At 30.6% G+C, this 20503-nt stretch overlaps 1 protein-coding gene and 1 long non-coding RNA gene across 7 annotated transcripts in view; one reads left to right on the forward strand and one right to left on the reverse strand.

Annotated features, from left to right (window-relative positions):
* Positions 1–20503, forward strand: part of LOC115877005 (liprin-alpha-1) — a 374919-nt gene that overhangs the window by 160086 nt on the left and 194330 nt on the right. The window lies entirely within an intron of this gene.
* Positions 5330–6058, reverse strand: LOC115877009. Its single transcript, XR_004049271.1, has 3 exons — positions 6030–6058; positions 5724–5980; positions 5330–5669 (listed from the first exon to the last, which is right to left on the reverse strand). It is a non-coding gene; the product is annotated as an uncharacterized LOC115877009 (long non-coding RNA).

A 20503-nucleotide genomic window follows, 5' to 3' on the forward strand; every position in this document is an offset into this window, starting at 1 on the left:
AAAGGCAGATGAAAGAAGGGCCAAGCAAGGCTTATCAATGCCATTCATAGGCCCAGAACCCTTCTGCGGCGTTGCAAAGGCGGTCACGAGAATGGCCACCGAGCGATGGGTGGCCAACAAATCTCTAGAATGGTGGAGAAACTCACCAGGGCAGAGACAGGCGAAAAGGTTCATTGTAGAACATTCGTAAAAATTGTCGGTAGATTTGATAAGCAAGGACAGAAAGACAGTCAAAGCTGTAGTAGGTCTACTAACAGGGCATTGTAAGCTAAATAGGCATCTAAAGCTGATGGGACTGACAGACGAATGTGTAGGTTCTGCTAATCTGAAGAAGAACGTCAGAACACATTTTATGTCGGTGTGACAGCCTGGCAAATGTGCGGTTCTCGGTAATAGGCAATGATAGGCCATTGCCAGGGAGCTAGTCTATATAGAGGGTTCAGTCTCCAAGTTGCTAAACTTTGTGAAAAGGATAGGACTGGAGAATGTAATCTAAGGATCAGAAGAGGACCACAATAGATCTGAGAAGGTCGCAGTGGATCAGGCCGAAAGCCACCTCTAAGAATCTAATCTAATCTACCTTTGTAGATAAATAATAGTATCAATCGCTTCGACTCCGCGTCGACCGCCAAACGACCCTTTCGTGGACCTGCTATTATTTACGTATTACGTAGGAAGTAGAGTGGAGGGAGATTCGTTCCAAGTTTGAGACGCTTCCGTTTCGAGTTTGAGACGACCCGTGTGTGCACGGTCTTCAGTTTCGGTGTTAGCTGACTTATTATTTTTATGAGTAAAATTTGTAATATTATATTTACATCTGCCTTTATTTTCCTTTTACTTTTATACCCTTTTAACGATTTCATCTCGAAATGACTTTCGGTGTCGAGTCATGTGATGCTTTTAGGAAACAAATTTTAGAATGGTAGGTTTAATTTCCTTAACTTTCTTTAAACTGTATGTCAGTTGTTATTATTTAGTGTTTTTTTTTGTTTACTTATGGCATTTGCTTTGTACGCATTAATTTTATCAGCCATAATAGCTATTGGAATATACACATCTAAATGAAAGAATAGTAATATACTTAATATTAACACTTTATTCGAAAATTTTGCCAAACGTATTTTAAGTAAAAAACGTGATAATTTACTATAGAACATTGAATAAATTTCTCCAAATTTTATTTAGTAGAACTGTAGTATGGAGTAAAACTTGTATAACTACTTTAAAAAAAATCAAAATGCCATTCTTAGGCTGTAAAATTTTCGGAAATATATCCTGAGTCATTGAAGAGATATGGAAATAATAGAAACAAATTAGAAACCAAAAAAAAAAAATCTAAATATTTGTTCAAAATATGTATTGCAATAAAAATATAAAACCCTTATACATGAATAGAAATAGAGTTAAATATTAAACCACACATTTATAATCACATAATTGATTTAAACAAACAAATAGAACAAGAGGGATTTCATCTTCTCTGTCTCCTGTCGTCATCATCCTGGATATTACCTTCGGCATTACAGTCTTCTTCATGCCACTCAAATTTGTCAAAATTTCTACAATGCTGGAATTAAAAATTGGGCTATCGCCTTTTTCTATTTCCTTTAGCAAGTTTACATAGTGTGATACGGAGATCAGTTGCTGCTGGTTGTGATTATTAAGCTTGTTATTCATTTTTAAATGAATAACGTTCTTGTTTTAACAAAATATATGATATTTTTTTCGACTGCAAATTCTTCGATGGGCTTCTCATTTACCAGCCATTGAAATCCCATGGTACCTATACAGGGTGCTACAAATTCGAGGTACGAGCATTGGTATCTCGGAAAGCGTAATAGATACGAAGATGGTTAAATTGGGACAAAGTTGCGCCTTGAGGTGTTCACCAAGATGACATCAAAAAAGTTTTAAAAATTTCAAGGATTGCTGAGCTTTTTCGAAAAAAAAACGGATTTTTTTGAAAATCAATTTTGTTTTCCTCTCACCAAGATGACATCAAAAAAGTTTTAAAAATTTCAAGGATTGCTGAGCTTTTTCGAAAAAAAAACGGATTTTTTTGAAAATCAATTTTGTTTTCCTCTTGTTACTCTTTAGAAAATCAAAAACCTAATTCCGTATTCTCATAGCCACTTTATTAGGGCTATCTGATAGTATGCTTAGATTTTCAAAGTAGCTTATAATTTGTGAGATACAGAGGCCAACTTATATTTTTTAAATACGGATCTGCAGTTTTTATAACAAGTTTTGAAAGAACTCGGTCTCCTGAGTACAATGATATGCCAAACTTATAGTTTTTTTTGTTTTGGGTACCTTAACAACAACAAAACTATTTAATTATTATTTAAAATAATTTCAAGTCCAACTCTGGTTTTTGAAATTATTTAATCTGCTTATATTATATTTATCGCAACCATATTGATCAGCGCTAATTAACAAATTCAAATAAATAATATCCAGGTAAGCAAATTAAAGATATTATTTTTAACTTTTTTTACTGTGAATTTGAAATCTCCGTGTACGATCTTAAAATTTGCATAATAAAATAAATATTAATCGTCATTATTATAAATTAATTAACTTCTACTAACTAGTTTCTAGTGCTCTACATGTTCGAAAGGGTTATAACCTATTGCACAAATTTATTTTTCGTTCAATTTTATTTATAGCTCTTGGAACAGATCTTCTTATACTTCCGAATGCATTTTGTACTCTTTATTGTAAATGCTGAGATGTATTGATTTATGCATATTATTTATTTTATATTATTTTTTATTATTTTATTGCGTTTGATTTTCCGTATTCAATGTTTTCCCCACGTCATTGTTAAGTTTGAAGGCTTATCAATATTGGAACGATGAATATTAAATTTAAAAAAAAACAGAGCCGGACTTGAAATTAGTTTAAATAAGTTGTGCTCAAATGTCCAAAATAAAAAAAGTATTAAGTGTGGCATATCATTGTACTCAGGAGACCGAGTTCTTTCATAACCTGAAATAAAAAATGCAGATCCGTATTTAAAAAAAATAAGTTGGCCTCTGTATCTCACAAATTATCAGCTAATTTGAAAATATAAAAATACCATCAGATAGCTCTAATAAAGTGGCAATGAGAATGTACAATTAGTTTTTTGATTTTCTAAAAAGCAACGACAGAAAAAAAAAGATTTTCAAAAAAAATCCGTTTTTTTTAAACTCGGCAATCCTTGAAATTTTTAAAACTTTTTTGATGGTATCTTGGTGAACATCCCAAAGCGCAACTTTGCCCCAATGTAACCATCTTCGTATCTATTACGGTTACCGAGTTACCAATGCTCGTACCTCGAATTTGTAGCACCCTGTATATCGGGGAATCGTCGAGCTCGAGATACTTATAACAAATAAAGGAGCGAACCCTCCACTACCTGGACCACAACTATTCTGCTTTCCAAGTGGAAACCAACTTAAAGCGGAACTCAAGTACCTGGAAGACTACATCCGTAATTAGGAGTGACAATCCTCCAACGGTCTTAGACCCTCGAAGACATTTTTCAGTAGTTAGGACCGAAAAAAATCAAAATCCTTGAGCCAAACAATCTTCTGATTATCAAGGTTTTTTTAACAGGAACTTTTCTCCTCAATGAGCACCTCAGTAGATTAAAGCAAAGAAGCAATGGCGAATGCAGTCCTGTGTGGAAAATGGGGAAACACGAAACACACATCATCAGTGAGGGCGCCGAGACGACAAACATTCGTGCGGTAAATGGTATTTTTAAATGGCTTTGGTATTACCCTTGTATATATATATATATTTTTAAAGTAGATCAACCTAAGACGTTTATGGACTAAGACTACTAGATGGCAGGACCGGTTTCCCTACAGAAAAATATTTTTTGTTACTCTGATTTTAAAACTACCAATAAAAACAGAGGAAATAAAAATCCATAATTTTCGGACTGTGCCAATTGGTTACTAATCGACCAGATACTTTTTATCTATTACTATAAAAGCTGGCAATTATACAATTCGACCATTGTAAATACCCGACAAGAAATAAAAATGTTTGTTTAGATAATTTTCGAGGTGTTAAAAAAAGGCGTACTAATATGCCGAGACGAGGACGAGACGAGTCAACCTCAAGCGGAATTCGTCATATTATAGCCTCGAGCCGAGCGATTTAGCCTCGAGCAGAGTAGGATACATTAAAATACGCAACCAACCGTCCAATCAGATGAAAGAGGTACGTACCCTATCGTTGGGTATTGTGGAATCACGTGATGCTCATGTCGTATGACGGTTAAATCTTTGGTTAGAATTTTTGTTGTTGTTTTTACAGTTTTTACTTTATTTTTCTATTTACGTCAGATTTATATTTTGTAATTGCCTATCAGACAATACGTATTTAGAAAAATAATAAGAATTAGGATCGTGTTTTTTTTTAAATCCTGGATATTAATTGGAACCCTTGATAACATTACTGCTTTTGATATAAAGTGCATTTTTGATTATTTACTTGGGCTAGGATATTAAAATATCGGTTGGATTGTACGACATAAATAGATGTAGGTATGATTATTTATATATATATATATATATATATATATATATATATATATATATATATATATATATATATATATGTATGTATTTATAAAGCTTACTATCTGTTTTGCATTTTCAGTTTTTGATCAGACATTTCATTTTATTTGTGAAATGCCCACAAAAAAGCTTCCCATGATTCAACATCAGTGTGTTTGCTGCATAATGGATCATTCCTGCTGAATTTTTAGATCATTTGAAGACTACATGGAAAAAACCAGATAATATGTTACATTTTCATAGAAATTGATAGCGAGACAATTTTATAGGCAAGTGTTAGCATTATTCGAGGCACCATCAAAGAAAGCAATAATAATATGCTTAGTCCCAGAGATATTACAGCTTAGTTATTTTGCCCTACAGGAGAAAAACCAGAGTAGTTCACTCGTAATTGCATTTTCTCGGCTCCAGTTAAAATGAACAAAGCTGGTTTTTCCTGTGGTCTTCATTTGAAATAACGTAAATAAATGTTTATACATATGTATGTGATGATTAAATTGGTGTTAAGGAAATAAAAATGTTTTTCGATATTAATATATACCTATATATGTATATTTATTTTGAAATAAATTACACTTTTAACAGTTTAATGGAGTTTTTAAAGCCAGTTATAATATTTATATTTTAAAAACTTGAAATCATGTGGATGTAATCACGCATTAAACCACAGACTAACTTATATAAGTCAAAAAGTAGATTTTAGTGTTAACTTTATATAACTTGTAAGTAAAATAATAAATAAAACAAATATGAAAAAACCAACAATTCTAATGTATATATTAAAATACAGTACAATAATAGGTATCTGATACCCTCACTTAACGTAGAATAATATTCTACCCAACTCAATACTATGTCCAACATGAGTTTCAAATATATCGGGCCCTAATCGTTCCTGAAAATAATATTTTTTTACATTGTTATACCATATTCTAAACTATTTAATATTTCAGTCACTTAAAAAGTTAATTTGTATTGAATAATTGTCTACCATTAAAGCAAATTTGGACTAGTATTTTTAATGGGCATATTCTGTGTATGGATATAGGTACTTCCTCCAGATTTTGGGTTCAACCAATTTATTCTTAAAACCTGAAACATCTACGTATAAAAAATAGACAGGTTACTAATTATAATAAAATTTACCCTTAGAATTATACTTCTTTAACAAATAATTTCCATTGGTATACTTTTCCATGACAAGTAATCAACTTCCTAACATTTTTTAATTGATGTAATACTTCCTCATGATGCGAAAAGAAAATCTTTTCTTTAGCACACAAAGGACAAACGATATGTTGGCTTACTTTCAGATTAGTTACTTTTCCATAGATATCCTCATGTCAATTCAAAGACGATGAACATGAAAATGATCATCACATGAAACATCACAAACTAAAAACCTAATAAACAAATTTATATCGAATATAGAAATAAATTTAGTGTTCTTACCTATTGTGGTCCAAATCCACGTTAATAGATAATTAATTTTTTGGATTTTTATCTTTTTATTTTTAAATATATCTTTCGAACTACTGGTTTTAGTAATTATTAAATTAAACGAACTAAAAAGTCAAAAATAATAAACAATTCTCTTGTCAATTGTCAATTTTCTCCAGGCACCGAACATTATCGATAACGCACGATCTACGACGATTACTCCTTTGATCTGATTGGACGGTTCAATGACGGTTGGTTGCGTATTTTAATGTATCCTGAGCAGAGTCCCTGCCCAGTCGAACGGCGTTGTCTCGCGGCTATCCATTTTCAGTGGAGCCTTTGGCGAACCCACAAAATTCTTCATAGGGCTATGCGATACTGAGGCAGTATCGATATTTTGGTATCGGTTGTATTGAATATAAAGTATCGATACTTTACCATATTGATAAATATATTAAAGTATTATTCGATACCATTCAATATTTTAAAAAATTAATTGATAAATTTAAGTATACTGTGTTTTTTAATTGGATTAGGATCGAAAAAAATCAACAGAAGTCCATTGTTTTAAATTTGTCGACGTTTCGCAAAATTTATTTGCATCTTCAGGACACTACAAAGTTAAGAGAGCATAATGCAATCAAAAAAATTAAAAAATTTAACAAACAACTTAAAACACATATCAGTGGAATTCCACACATATACAATTGGTAGAACTACCCTAATGTTAACAATTAAATAAAATATATGTATATGTGTAAGAAAAAACAAAAGATCAGAAAAGAAAAGAAACAAAAAACAGAAACCGCCATCAGAAAGAAAACATTAGTATGCCGACACTAGAATTGCCGACTTGAAAGAATAGAATCCGGCTTTTTCAGAACACAGAGTAGATTTCATGTTGTTATTTGATGGCCATAATGGAATGAGATGTGTAAATAGAAGCGCGATGCATCCGGCTGGAGAAAATTGCTGTAATGGAACGAAAGTAGTCAATCAAAAAGAAAATTGAGGGTCGAAAACAGTCGAGAGTTTATATTTTGTTGTTTCTATCGAATTGATTGTAGTTTATTTAATTAGTTATCTCTTTCAAATTACTTGCTGCTTACTACTATTTTACTTACTATCTATTTTTAGGCTTACGTTATATATATATATATATATATATATATATATATATATATATATATATATATATATATATATATATATATATATATATATATATATATATATATATATATCTATTTTTAGGCTTTATTATCATCATTTTCAGCGACATATTTGGCCCACTTTTCGTTTAGGCCTACAGTAAATTTTTCTAGTTGATTCTATTTTGGGCTTTCCTTAATCAGCGAGCGACAACTCTCATGTCAGTGTGCGGTCGCTAGTTTTTTTTATAATAGGCCCAGGAACCATCCCCTTAAATATTAGCATGTTATGAAGGAACACCCTGTATATATATATATATTTGAAATATATGCATTTAAATTATCTTTTACTTAGGGCTTATATTGAAAATTTGTCAAAATATTTTTAGCAATACTGTGACCCTTTTGTAGACTACGGTATTATTTAGTGTGTATATAATTTTATAGGTAATTAAATTAAATAACCACCGAGATTAAAAAAATATTTTAGATAATAGGCTGTAAGTCATAATACCGTACCATCCGAAAAAAAAAACGGCGTCAAATTGGCTTGGAAATGACGATCGATTACTTCCCCATATAATTTTAAACGGCCTACAGACGATCCAATCTGTTGTACAACAAGTCGGACGATTTGGTTTGATCCAATATGTTTGAACGATAATCGTAACGTCTGTGGGCTTGTCGTCGAACTTGTCGTTAAGACTCGGTTGGATGGTTTGGTAGTTCAGCATGTTTAAAAATCTGTCGTACAACTTGGTTGGATCAACGACAAGTTTGAACGTCTGTGGCTTTTCACCGACTTGTTGCTACTATGTTAATACAGAAATACATCGTGTAGTGAGATTGTGGCGTTTCATCTTGGAGGAAAATAGGCAGTTTTGGACAGAGTTTATTGAAATTTATAGAGACCATTAAGTAGATTCATATGCGAATGAATATGTCTTTGTAACAGCAATTTTTTACACCATACGCGCCTTTTCTTCTTTTGCACTTTATTACTATTATCATCGGAAAACAAAGCGGCTTAGTACACTGAAAAAAAGGATCTCTCAGTCGAAATGAATATGACTTTGACCCAAAAGATTAGCGCTTTTCAATAGGGCCAAGAACGACGTTTCTTTGCCCAAAGCATTAGCTATCTTTTCATAAGCTTTAAAAAATTACTTTAGAGAATAGAATAATCTATCTGTCCAAAGTATTTCACTCTTGACCCAAAATGAATATGCAAAGAAGTTCTTGCTACAAGAACAATAGTCTCTTTGATTCATGCAAAAATTCTTGATTGAAAAGGGACATTTCTTGATTAAAGAGACACTTTTCTTAAACCAATAGCGAACACTATTGAGTCAACTAAAATTTATTTTGATCTAGGAGAAGTCTATACATCACATACAGGCATATTACGAGGTATATTATTTTCTGACAAATTTAGGTTTTCCTGCTGGTCTGTAGTAAGTAAAGTGATATTATTTTCCTCGATAGTAGCTATTTCTGCTTCTTCACTCCTTGGTATTTTTTGGGGTGGTTCATCACTCTACAAATTACAAAAAAAATGTTACATCACGATTAATCAAAGTAAAGCAAATAAATTATTAAAGTTATAAGCTTTGGTCACATTTTGATTTTTTTAATATGACGACTTGAAATTCTAAAATTTTTGTAATTATTTGCATAAAAAAATCGATACCTATATTCTTATTATATCTATAGTCACGCATGCATTATCTAAACAGGTGCATTAGGTAAATGTCTCTTACCTTCAAATATAGCAAATAAATGCTCTAATTTCCATTTTTTCATAAACTCCTTTAAAGAATCCATATATCCTATATATTGTCCATAAAAAATGACAAATGCATGTTAATAACGATCACTAATTTGTTATACGATATGCGTTTAAAAAGCTAATTATGCAAAATTCCAAGTGGAAAATTCCAAGCAACAAAACTCGTACGTACTATGATGTACGACCTATGAAATGCGACGTACAACTGATCGCCGACTGACTGCCGACTGATTGTATATACCGTCCTTCGTCATCGTCTTTGCGTGTCGTTATTATTTTTCATCAAAAGAGTATTTAGCTATTGGAAAAATGGCCATGTTTCTTGAATAAAGTACTTCCTAGCGTATTTGTCTTATTATCTTAAAACAAAGTAACTTGCACTTGGTTGAATGAAAATAGATTCAAGAGAAATTTTCGAATTTTTCAAGAGAACCAGTTTTCTTGAGTTAAGAGAGTTTTTCTTCAGGCAAAATATTTTCTTTTACACTAAAATAAATTCTCTTGCCACTAAATTTTTTTTTTTCAAGAACGATGACGACTTTAGTTCAAGTCTATCTTTTTCAACAGTGTAGCCGCTTTAGTAAGCAGCTACGGTTTTTTTGACATGGTTTGTGACATAGTCAAACATACACTGAGTCACTGAACTAATTCATTTAACTAATCGTACTACAAGTCGCTTTAGAATGTCGTTACGTTTGTGGCCAAAAGTATCTACGGTCTGTCTGAACGATTTTTCGTCCAACCTATCGTACGATCAGTTGTACAACCGATTGTATCGTCTGTGGGTCCCTTAATAAATGACAGCGATCTTCATTATATAGTCATCGCTGACGCGCTTTTTTTGATCATATTGTATTTTAACAATAAAGGCATTGCAACTTTGTAACGTAGTCCAGTAAAAATATTATTTGTTAAATCCTACAACCTTGTTGAAGTTGCATAATGAATATATTTTTGCATGACTCCAAATAAGGTATTTTAATCTTATTTCTTTTATTTTTCAGGTGAGCTTCTAGACAGTTATACCACGTATGAAAATAAGTTTAGGCAAGTAAATATTTATCAATGTTAATAATGTTCTATTTGGGACGAGGTTATTATTGGACAAATTAACTTATAGGTAAAAATATTGCAAAAATGTTAATGTTTATATTTACATTACCTAATAATTATGCAACATGATATGCATATAATATTAATATTTGATGTTTTTAGTTAATGGTGTATTATGCCAATATGCCAATATAATCGAAAAATACAGTGTTAAAGTTGGGTTGGAAATGAAGATCGCTGTTATTTTATAAAATTATATGAAAAATCATCATGATCCCATCTCGGATATGAAATTAATGAATTAGTAGGGATAAATGAGCCCGCATAGCCAACAATAGTCATACTTCGCAAATAATATTTCTCAGTTGAACTAATTCTTTTGTAGATGGTCTTTATTAGACAATATTTAGTTTTATTTGACAATAACAAAATCATATTTTTGCTGATATTATAATTGTAGTTTTCCCCTGGGCCGCGCCGTTATATAAATTTTTAGTACTTTGAAGGTAGATTTTTGCAAATAACTTTTAAATTCCTATTCCAAATAAAACGAAATTCTAGACGAGGGTACAACTTTAACGCAACAAAAACACTTCAAAAAAGTCTAATACAATTTTTGCATAAAATCATCTGAAGACATAATACTTGACCTTTTCAAAATTTACATGGGATTTCTTATGTCCCGTGTTCCGATGCACCACACGGTATAACATTTCGTTAATTGTTTAAAACTTAAAAATAATGTACTGTGTAATATTTGGTGCATACATCTTATTTTTCGTGCAAATACAATTTAAAAATAGCATTGAACATAATACCGTATTGTACCATTTTGGATTTCTGTTAACTGTCGATATTTATAAATTGTTCCAATTTAAAAGGCCGCCACTATAGGGGCTTTTAACTGATAGGCCTATTACTGAACAGTGTTGGACAATGCCTATATTTTAGAAAGAATTTAATTTATTTTTTGGAGAATGTTATTTTTGTACGGTTTTTATACCAGGTGTTTTTTTTTAAGTTTCTCCTATAACTTTTTTATTTTTTTTTCAGAAAAAAACTAGATTTGGTACCTTTGATTAAATGGTACCCTCGGCATTTTTTACTTTATTTGAGAGGAAATCGCAATCTGCCACGAACCACCGTCACCGTGGTTCCACTTAAAATAATTGGGTCATGAGTAAAAATACGGTTTAGGCATCTTTTAACCGTCCAGAAAAAGACGAAAAACATTAAATGATAAAATATTTTTTTCAAGGCTCCTTAATTAAAAATTAATGGATTTAACGCATCCATGACATTCTAGATTGACATATAATATGTCATCCTATTCAGAATGTAATTTTCTATTATATAAAATAAAAAAGTACCGACAGTATCATTTAAAAATCAAAAGTTGTAGTCAATACCGGTGATAAAGGAAGTGACCGAAACTAATTGAATACGTCAATCAATCCCGCTTTATGTCATATACTAACATACCAAATTTTGTTGCTTTTTTATAAAAAAAATGAAAAAGTTATAGGGGTGAGCTACTTTTGAAAAATACCCGGTATAAGAATATATTTTAAGTTTTACTTTTAAGGGTATCTAGCACTAAACTTGAAGAAAAAAAATATTAACATATTTTTTTAATGAATATTAAACTTGATGTTAACTTTATCGATATTGAAATTTTGGAAATAATCAATATATAAATTAATAAATCCAGATATTAGATAGTTTCTTATACTGATACATAATACATATAAAGAGTTTTTAAAATAACTTATTTGGAAGTAGATGATTTCTATTTTACTTAAGACAAAATAGAGTCTGAATAAAGAAATGGTTTAAGACTTTAAGGTTCAGTATACAGAAAATCATTTACACACACATATGTATTAGTTTAATTAGGGGAGGAGGCATTCAGTTTAAAATTTGCATCCTCGAATTATCATTTTTAGGGGATATGAGTAGCTGCCAAGGATGAGTAATGAATTTTGGATATTAGTGTTTAATGTTACTCGGAGCACGACTGTTTTGTTCTGACAGCAGTAATTAATAAGCGACAGCTCAAATTATAGATTTATTTTAATTTAAAAATTTCTTTAGAAATTGTGTAGGCCGTATAATGCCGATTAAAAGTTTCCCTAGTGTCAAAGTAAATCTTGATTTTTTGTCGTTTTCGATCTCCTTGACGCAACTGTATCAATCCTAATTAATAAAATAAAAATAATAAATTATTTATTTAATTTAAGTTATTATTAAAATTTATGTCACTGATATTCAGTGGGACCTCCAGCAAATTCAAGAAAAATTAATAATGGTATATAGGGTGGTGACAATTTCGATGCTCAACATTGGCATCTCAGAAACTACGAGAGAGGAATTCAGTTAAATGGGACAAAAGTTGCGTAATTAGAAGTTTGACAAACACCTATGAAGAAAACCCCGGTATCTTGATTAGTTTCGGATTTATGTCAAAAAAATGAAAATAATACGTTTATTTTAAATGACAATATCTTCAGAACTATTGTATCTATTGCGACGTAAGTTGGTAGTTTTATATTTTTGACTTCAGCCAATTAAATGCCGTTTTCAGAAAATTTCTAAACCTTCTAGATTTCGCACAACAACAGTCAAGCTTTGGTTTTCTTATGGCCGCCATTTTGAATTTTTATACTATTAGATAGAGCAAAAAATAATCTATACGGTGGTATCTAATTTTTATTCATTATTATGTAAATTTACTAAAAAAAATAGATTTTTTAAAAATTTGTTCTAAAGCCTGCCTTGGAAATTCCATCGACGCTTTATATGACAGCAAGTTAATTTTTGTTTACACTATTGTGTCAAATCTGGACACAACAATTTATAATAGATAGTGTAAAGTGTATTAACAGTCAACAATATGTTTACAAGTGAGGAACCACGAGATATGTATGATGTTTACTTTAAAAAAAATAGAAATTTTGATATAGCATGCGCAATTTATAGAACATTGGATCCTGAAAGGACACAGCCTCATCGTACTATTTTCGCAAGGAAATTTACACGACGGCAATTTATTTTAAAAGGCTTAATGATATTAATATGACAGCTCAGATTGAAATAAGTTCAGAAACTTCTAGCCGTAAAATAATTCGCGAGTGTTGTATAAGCGATTCTTATGTAGGGAAAATTATCAAAAACATAAATATCAAAATTTAAATGTGTACCAAATTTACATTTTTTTACAAGAGAAGATTATAATTTTGCAAATGGTTTCGGGAAAGTGTTCAAGAAAGCCCCCTTTTTTATAGAAAAATATTATGGACGGATGAATCTTTATTTACAAATTCTGGTAAATTTAAAAGAAAAAAAACTGACATTATTATGCAAACGAAAATCGTCATTTAATTAGAGAAACTAGGCCACAAATATTCTGATTTGGTGATATACTGATATCCTTTGAACTTTCTTCAAAGGATATCAGTATATCACGATGTGACGAGTATATCACGATATGACGAGTATATCACGATATGACGAGTATATCACGATATGAAGACAGTCATTTTAGTACAATTCCTCGTATTGACCTGAATTGAACTCTACTATACAATTTTTGTGAACATTCAGATTTGACACTCAGATTTATAGAATAAACAAAAAATAACTTGTCAACATATAAAGTGTCAATTTTGATTTCCAAGGCAGACTTGATCTTGGGCGAATTTTTAAAAAATCTATTTTTTAGTGAATTTACATAATAATGAATAAAAATTAGATACCACCGTATAGACTTTTTTTCGCTCTATCTAATAGTGTAAAAATTCAAAATGGCGGCCATAAGTAAACAAAAACCTGGGCTGTTGTTTCGCGAAATCTAGAAGGCTTAGAAATTTTCTGAAAACGGCATTTAACTGGCTGAGGTCAAAAATATAAAACTAGCAACTTACGTTGCAATAGATACAATAGTTTTGAAGATATTGTAAGTTAAAATAAACGTAATATTTTTATTTTTTTTACATAAATCTGAAACTAATCAAGATACCGGGGTTTTCTTCATAGATGTGTGTCAAACTTCTAATCACGCAAGTTTTGTCCCATTTAACCGACTTCGTATCTCTCGTAGTTTCTGAGATGCCAATGTTGAGCATCGAAATTGTCACCACCCTGTATATTAAGATAATAACAAAAGACCTACTTACTTTTGAAAAGTTTATTGAACATCCTGTAACTTCAAAAATATGAATTTCCTCACCCATGTTGATAGGAACTTATATAAGTTGACACTTCACGAGGTGCTACAAATTCGAAGTACGAGCATTGGTATCTCGGTAACCGTAATAGATAGGAAGATGGTTAAATTGGGGCAAAGTTGCCTCCTTGGGATGTTCACCAAGATGCCATCAAAAAAGTTTTAAAAATTTCAAAGATTGCTGAGTTTTTTGGAAAAAAATGGATTTTTTTTAAAATCAATTTTATTTTTTCTTGTCGTTACTTTTTAGAAAATCAAAAAACTAATTGCTCATTCTCATTGCCACTTTATTAGGGCTATCTGATAGTATTTTTAGATTTTCAAAGTAGCTGATAATTTGTGAGATACAGAGGCCAACTTAATTTTTTAAAATACGGACCTACATTTTTTATTTCAGATTTTTAAAGAACTCGGTCTCCTGAGTACAGTGATATGCCACATTTAATATTTTTTTTTGTTTTGGACATTTTAACACAATTTATTTAAACTAATTTCAAGTCCAGGTCTGTTTATTTTTAATCTATTCATATGTGTACAATCTATATAATACTGATAAGCTTTCAAACTTAACAATAACGTTGGGTAAAACATTGAATACGGAAAAGCAAATGCAATAAAATAATAAAAAATAATATAAAATAAATAATATAAATATAATTAATATAAACAATCAAATCATTTCAAAAAGTGAAATCAATACATTTCAACATTTACAATAAAGACTACAAAATACATTCGGAATATAAGAAAGTCTGTTCAAAGAGCTATAAATTAGATTGAACGAAAATAAATTTGTGCATTAGGGAGGGTGGCAACCCTTTCGAACATGTAGAGCATTAGAAACTAGTTTGTAGAAGTTGATTTATTTGTAATAAATACGATTAATATTATGCATATTATTATATCGTAGACTGAGATTTCAAGTTCACAATAAAAAAAGTTAAAAATAATAACTCTAAATTATTGCTGACCTGGATATTATTTATTTGAATCTTTCAATTGGCTGGATTTCCCTATTCAGTATTAATTAGCGCTGATACCTATTGTTGCGATGAATATAATCAGATGAAATAATTAAAAAAAACAGAGTCGGACTTGAAATTATTTTAAATAATAATTAAATAGTTTTGTTATTGTTAAGGGACCCAAAAACAAAAAAAGTATCAAGTGTGGCATATCATTGTATTCAGGAGACCGAGTTCTTTCAAAACTTCAAATTAAAAATGCAGGTCCGCATTTAAAAAAATTAAGTTCGCCTCTGTATCTCACAAATTATCAGCTAATTTGAAAATCTAAAAATACTTTCAGATAGTTCTAATAAAGTCGCTATGAGAATGTGTAAAGAAAATCCGTTTTTTCCAAAAAACTCAGCAATCCTTGACTTTTTTTAAACTTTTTTAATGGCATCTTTGTGAACATCCCAAGGAGCAACTTTGCCCCAATTTAACCATCTTCGTATCTATTACGGTTTCCGAGATACCAATGCTCGTACCTCGAATTTGTAGCACCCTGTATAGTAACTTTTAAAATTTCATTCGAATCGCCTAATTGAATAACTCTTACTGTATAAACAAATAACGTGCAGCAATAATCGTTATGGTTATATCTATATGATTATTTTTTACATAGCTTTATCACTTCCTGTCTAAAAAAACTTATTGATATATTCATGATAGCTTCCTCATAAAGCCTAGATGAAATATTTTAAATTACTTTCCTCCCTTAAAAATTTCATTATACAAGTTTATGAAATCCGCAAAGCCGACAAATTCGACTGATGTTTATTAATCACCGCTGCCAAAACAAAGCCGTTATGGCCACAAAAGTATCGAACAATAATAGCAGCAGCATTCATTATTCTTCTCCGGTAGAGCAGCTGCTCAAACTGGCGTTAAAAATTTCACCCTTAAATCAGGGCTTTAATTTTCAGAGCCAAATTAAAATTTTATACAGGCATATTAATAATTTAACAGAGTTGACACCGTTGTAGGTGAATAAAAGAAGAGGTTGCAGGTTGCGAATGCAAAATTGAAGCTTCTAATAGTTAAAAATAAATTTTATTAGTTAAAATTTAATTGATTTTAAAATTGAGGAACTTTACTTTTTTGTTTATTTACGAATAATGGATCGGCAATACATCTGTTTTTAGTATAAAAGTAAAACTATTTATAATAATCGTAATTTATTGTTTATGAATATGCAGTGTTTCTTAAAAAAGTTTTCGCATATAACCCACTGACACAGAAATCAAAACAATAAAAAATACATTTAGATGCAAAAAACGCAACGGAACATTTTTTCGTCAAATTTGAATTGGTATATTTCATTTATGTTTAACTCATTATATTTTCATGAATTTGTTAGCAAACTGTATATAAATATGTCAGCTTTTATTCGCAAACTCAGTTTTTAACTAACTTTAGTATTTGACTTATTGTACAGGGTTAATGGAAGTTTTGTTGAAAATTGTTTTTTACCTAAACATTCTATTATCAAAACCGCCTACCAAATATTTTCTTTGCGGTGGTCTTGTAGACGGTAAGAGCTGTGGTAAGAGGAAACCGGGTGGACAACTCAAAAAGTACAAGGATATCTTCTATGAAAACTTAAAGGGGATAAGCATGGAAAATCAGTGGGAAGAAGAGACGCACAATAGAACACAATGGAGAAGAATTGTAAACTCAGTGACCCGCGACAACCAAAAAATAAAGAGGTGACAAAGTAATGAGATTTTTTAACGTCCGGAGTGCGGAAGAGTGATAACATCGCGTATATCGGGATTTTCAGTCATAGAAAATCTCATGAAAGAAAACGCGTTGCGTAACTATATTCTAATACATGTCAAATACTCGTCAGCGAGTAATGGCAGTAGTAAAACACGCTATGTAATAATTCCGTAAGCAAATTTTCCTAAACCATTATTTTTCGGTAAAAACCATGTCTCCTGAGCATTTTGTTTTTTGACTTATGTCAAAACCCTTTGTTATTTTATTCTTTGTTATTTTGCCACCAATAATTTGCAATTTTTGCAATGATTTCTTTTTTATGTTATTTTTCAATATGAAGAGGTGGCAATGTAATTACTTTATGTCACACAATACCTAGACAAAGTTGGTGACAACAAAATGAAGGGGCCAGAGAGTTCACGAGATCTGAATTCTACAGAACACGTTTAGGACATGCTTGGTAGGAGGGTCAGAACTCGCGAAGTGGCACTAGCTTCAATAAATCAGCTTCGCTAGGTCTTGAAAAAAAAATAGGGAAACATAACACATATATGATATTTACTCAATTTACTGCCTTATTTACAGTATTAACTTACGTACTTACAGTCAGTTATAGCAATCGGAGCAAGCAATATAAAGTATTAGGATATGTTTTACAAGTTTTTCTGTTTGTATACATACTTAGTTATAACAGTTATTTTTTTATATCGTTAGTTTTATTAATGTTTATGAAATCTAAGACTTTAACGAAACTTTTTAACGTTCTTTAAATTTCAATATACATGTATAGGATTCTAATGCGGTGTCAATATAACATTGCGACAATAATCACCAAATCCATCTCGTCATATTAAAAAATAATAGCAAGAATTAATTGAAAAAACGGCAAATTCAAATTATTTTGTTCTTAAAAATTACCAAAGACGTGTTGACATGAGCCAAAAAAACAAAATGCTTAGGAGACATGCATCTGATTGTATTGGATATTTTTTGTAAAATAATGCCAGTGTAAATTGTCGGTGGCTTTTACTCATAAACAAATTTGCCTAACCAAAAAAAATGCTTTATAATGAAACTTTAAGCAGTTTGAATATTTTTTTTCCAGTTAACACGCTCAGAAATTGACAGGAATACATATTATATTAAAAACAATTCATTAAACTCAAGTAGGTTTGTTTTAGCGATGTATTTCATAATGCCAGATATTTTATATGAATATCGTATTTTAGTCCGTTTATTTCTTGTGCTCAATAATTGTTTTAATGTTTCTATTATAGCTAAATAAAGAGGACGTTTTGATGTGGTTTGTGTCATGTAGTTCAGGTTGAGAGAGGCGATAAAACGGCATTCATAGCAGTTTATTAATCATTAAGTATAAACGTTAAATCTAATTAAATAATTTTACAGTTAAATTTTATCATTCTTCACAAACGTTTAAAATATATTATGAATAAAGGAAATTCCTTTAGAGCTTTTTCTGGTACAGTTTGGTAAAAATGTATACCAAACACTAGTTAACGACTAAAAGGTAATATACAGAGTGGTCTGAATTGTATTCGGGAAACTTTGACGGTATATTTTGCAGATAAAAATAATAAAAACTGTTCGTATAATTCTATATGCCCTAAAATGCTTCAATTCGGAGATACAGGGTTAGAAATTTAATTTTTATTTATGTTTTTTCCAAATAATTTGTGAGGTAACGCCATGTTTGGATGAAAATTGGTGTCGGGAATTTTTTTGATATGAGAAATTCGATTTCGATGTCAGTGTAACTCCTACTTGTAGGGAGCGCCAGTTATAAATTTTTAGGCCGTTTTGAAGGGTAATAACTTTTCGTCCATACCTGTACTGTATACCTACTATTGAATGAAAAAATATATATTTCCGTCATTTTTTACGTAAAAGGGTCTCTTGGTAAAAATCGTTACGAGTAATGGTTTTCAAGATATTTCGTATCGAAATAGTCAACACAAGTCATAATTGACAAAAAATATACATGTTGACTGGATGTTATTAGTCTGAAATAATAGATTTGAAATGTTTTCATGCCAAAGATTCAATAGAAACTGTTTTATCGTAGTTTTTTTTCTAAAAACGTTCATGATTAACTTAAAAAAATAAAAAGTTTCCAAATTTATCATTTCAGTTAAATAACTATCTACTCAACATGTTTTTTTGTCAATAATTGACTACTTCCATTTTCAATATCTTGAGATAACGATTGCTCTTAAGCGATTTTTACCAAGAGGCATTTTTTACGTAAAAAATTACGGAAATGTATATTTTTTCATTCATTAGTTTTATACAGGTACAGACGAAAAGTTATTACCCTTGAAATCAGTTAAAAACATGTAGGTGGCGCCCCTAGAAGTAGGCGTCATATTGACATCGAAATCCCAAATTTCTCTTGTCAAAAAACATCCAGACATTTTTCATCCAAATATCGACGTAATTTCCGAAATTATTTAGATAAAACCGAAATAAAAATGAAACTTCTACACCCTCCGTCTCCGAAACGAAGCATTTTAGGGAATAAATTTGTACGAACTTTTTTACTTATTTTAATCTGCAGAATATGCTGCCGAAGTTTCCAGAATACAATTCGGACCACCCTGTGTAACAACTAATATTATTACCAGCCAGGGTGTCTCAGAAATAAGTGCAAATATTTAACGGGTGGTAGAACTGGACAAAAGAAACATTTTTTCTCTTTACCGTTTTTCAAATAAGTCCAAAATAACCGAGTTAATTTACTTTGAAAATTTACAAAAAAAAATGATTTCCCGAATACAATTCGGACCACCCTGTATAACAACTAATATTATTACCAGCTATTATACAGGGTGTCCCAGAAATAAGTGCAAATATTTAAGGGGTGGTAGATCTGAATAAAAGAAACATTTTTTCTCTTTACCGTTTTTCAAATAAGTCCAAAATAACCGAGTTAATTTACTTTGAAAATTTACAAAAAAAATGATTTCCCGAATACAATTCGGACCACCCTGTATAACAACTAATATTATTACCAGCTATTATACAGGGTGTCCCAGAAATAAGTGCAAATATTTAAGGGGTGGTAGATCTGAATAAAAGAAACATTTTTTCTCTTTACCGTTTTTCAAATAAGTCCAAAATAACCGAGTTAATTTACTTTGAAAATTTCCAAAAAAAAAAGATTTTTTGCTAAAATTTTGAGAACCACTGGTTCTTTTCTGGATTTTCTTCATGTAAATTTAAGCTACTATCTATCTTGCCACATTATCAAGAAATTATGTTTTTTAACTTAAAATTAAAAAAAAACATTTTTTTTTTTAAATTCCAAATTTTCAAATTTTTTTTTTCTCAAAAAATACCAAACCAAACCTAATAGGCGTGTTTCTGAGGCCGCAATATACTACCAGTTAAAATACTTGCGCTTATTTCTGGAACACCCTGTGTTTATTATTACCAGCTTTGAATAAAAAGTTAAAGAAGTTTAATATTATATTCAAATTCATAAATTATAGATGAAATTGACATCATGACACATTTTTTTACGT

This window comes from Sitophilus oryzae, unplaced genomic scaffold (genome assembly GCF_002938485.1).
Source record: "Sitophilus oryzae breed Bouriz unplaced genomic scaffold, Soryzae_2.0 scaffold_1442_pilon_pilon, whole genome shotgun sequence".
Lineage (NCBI taxonomy): Eukaryota > Metazoa > Arthropoda > Insecta > Coleoptera > Curculionidae > Sitophilus > Sitophilus oryzae.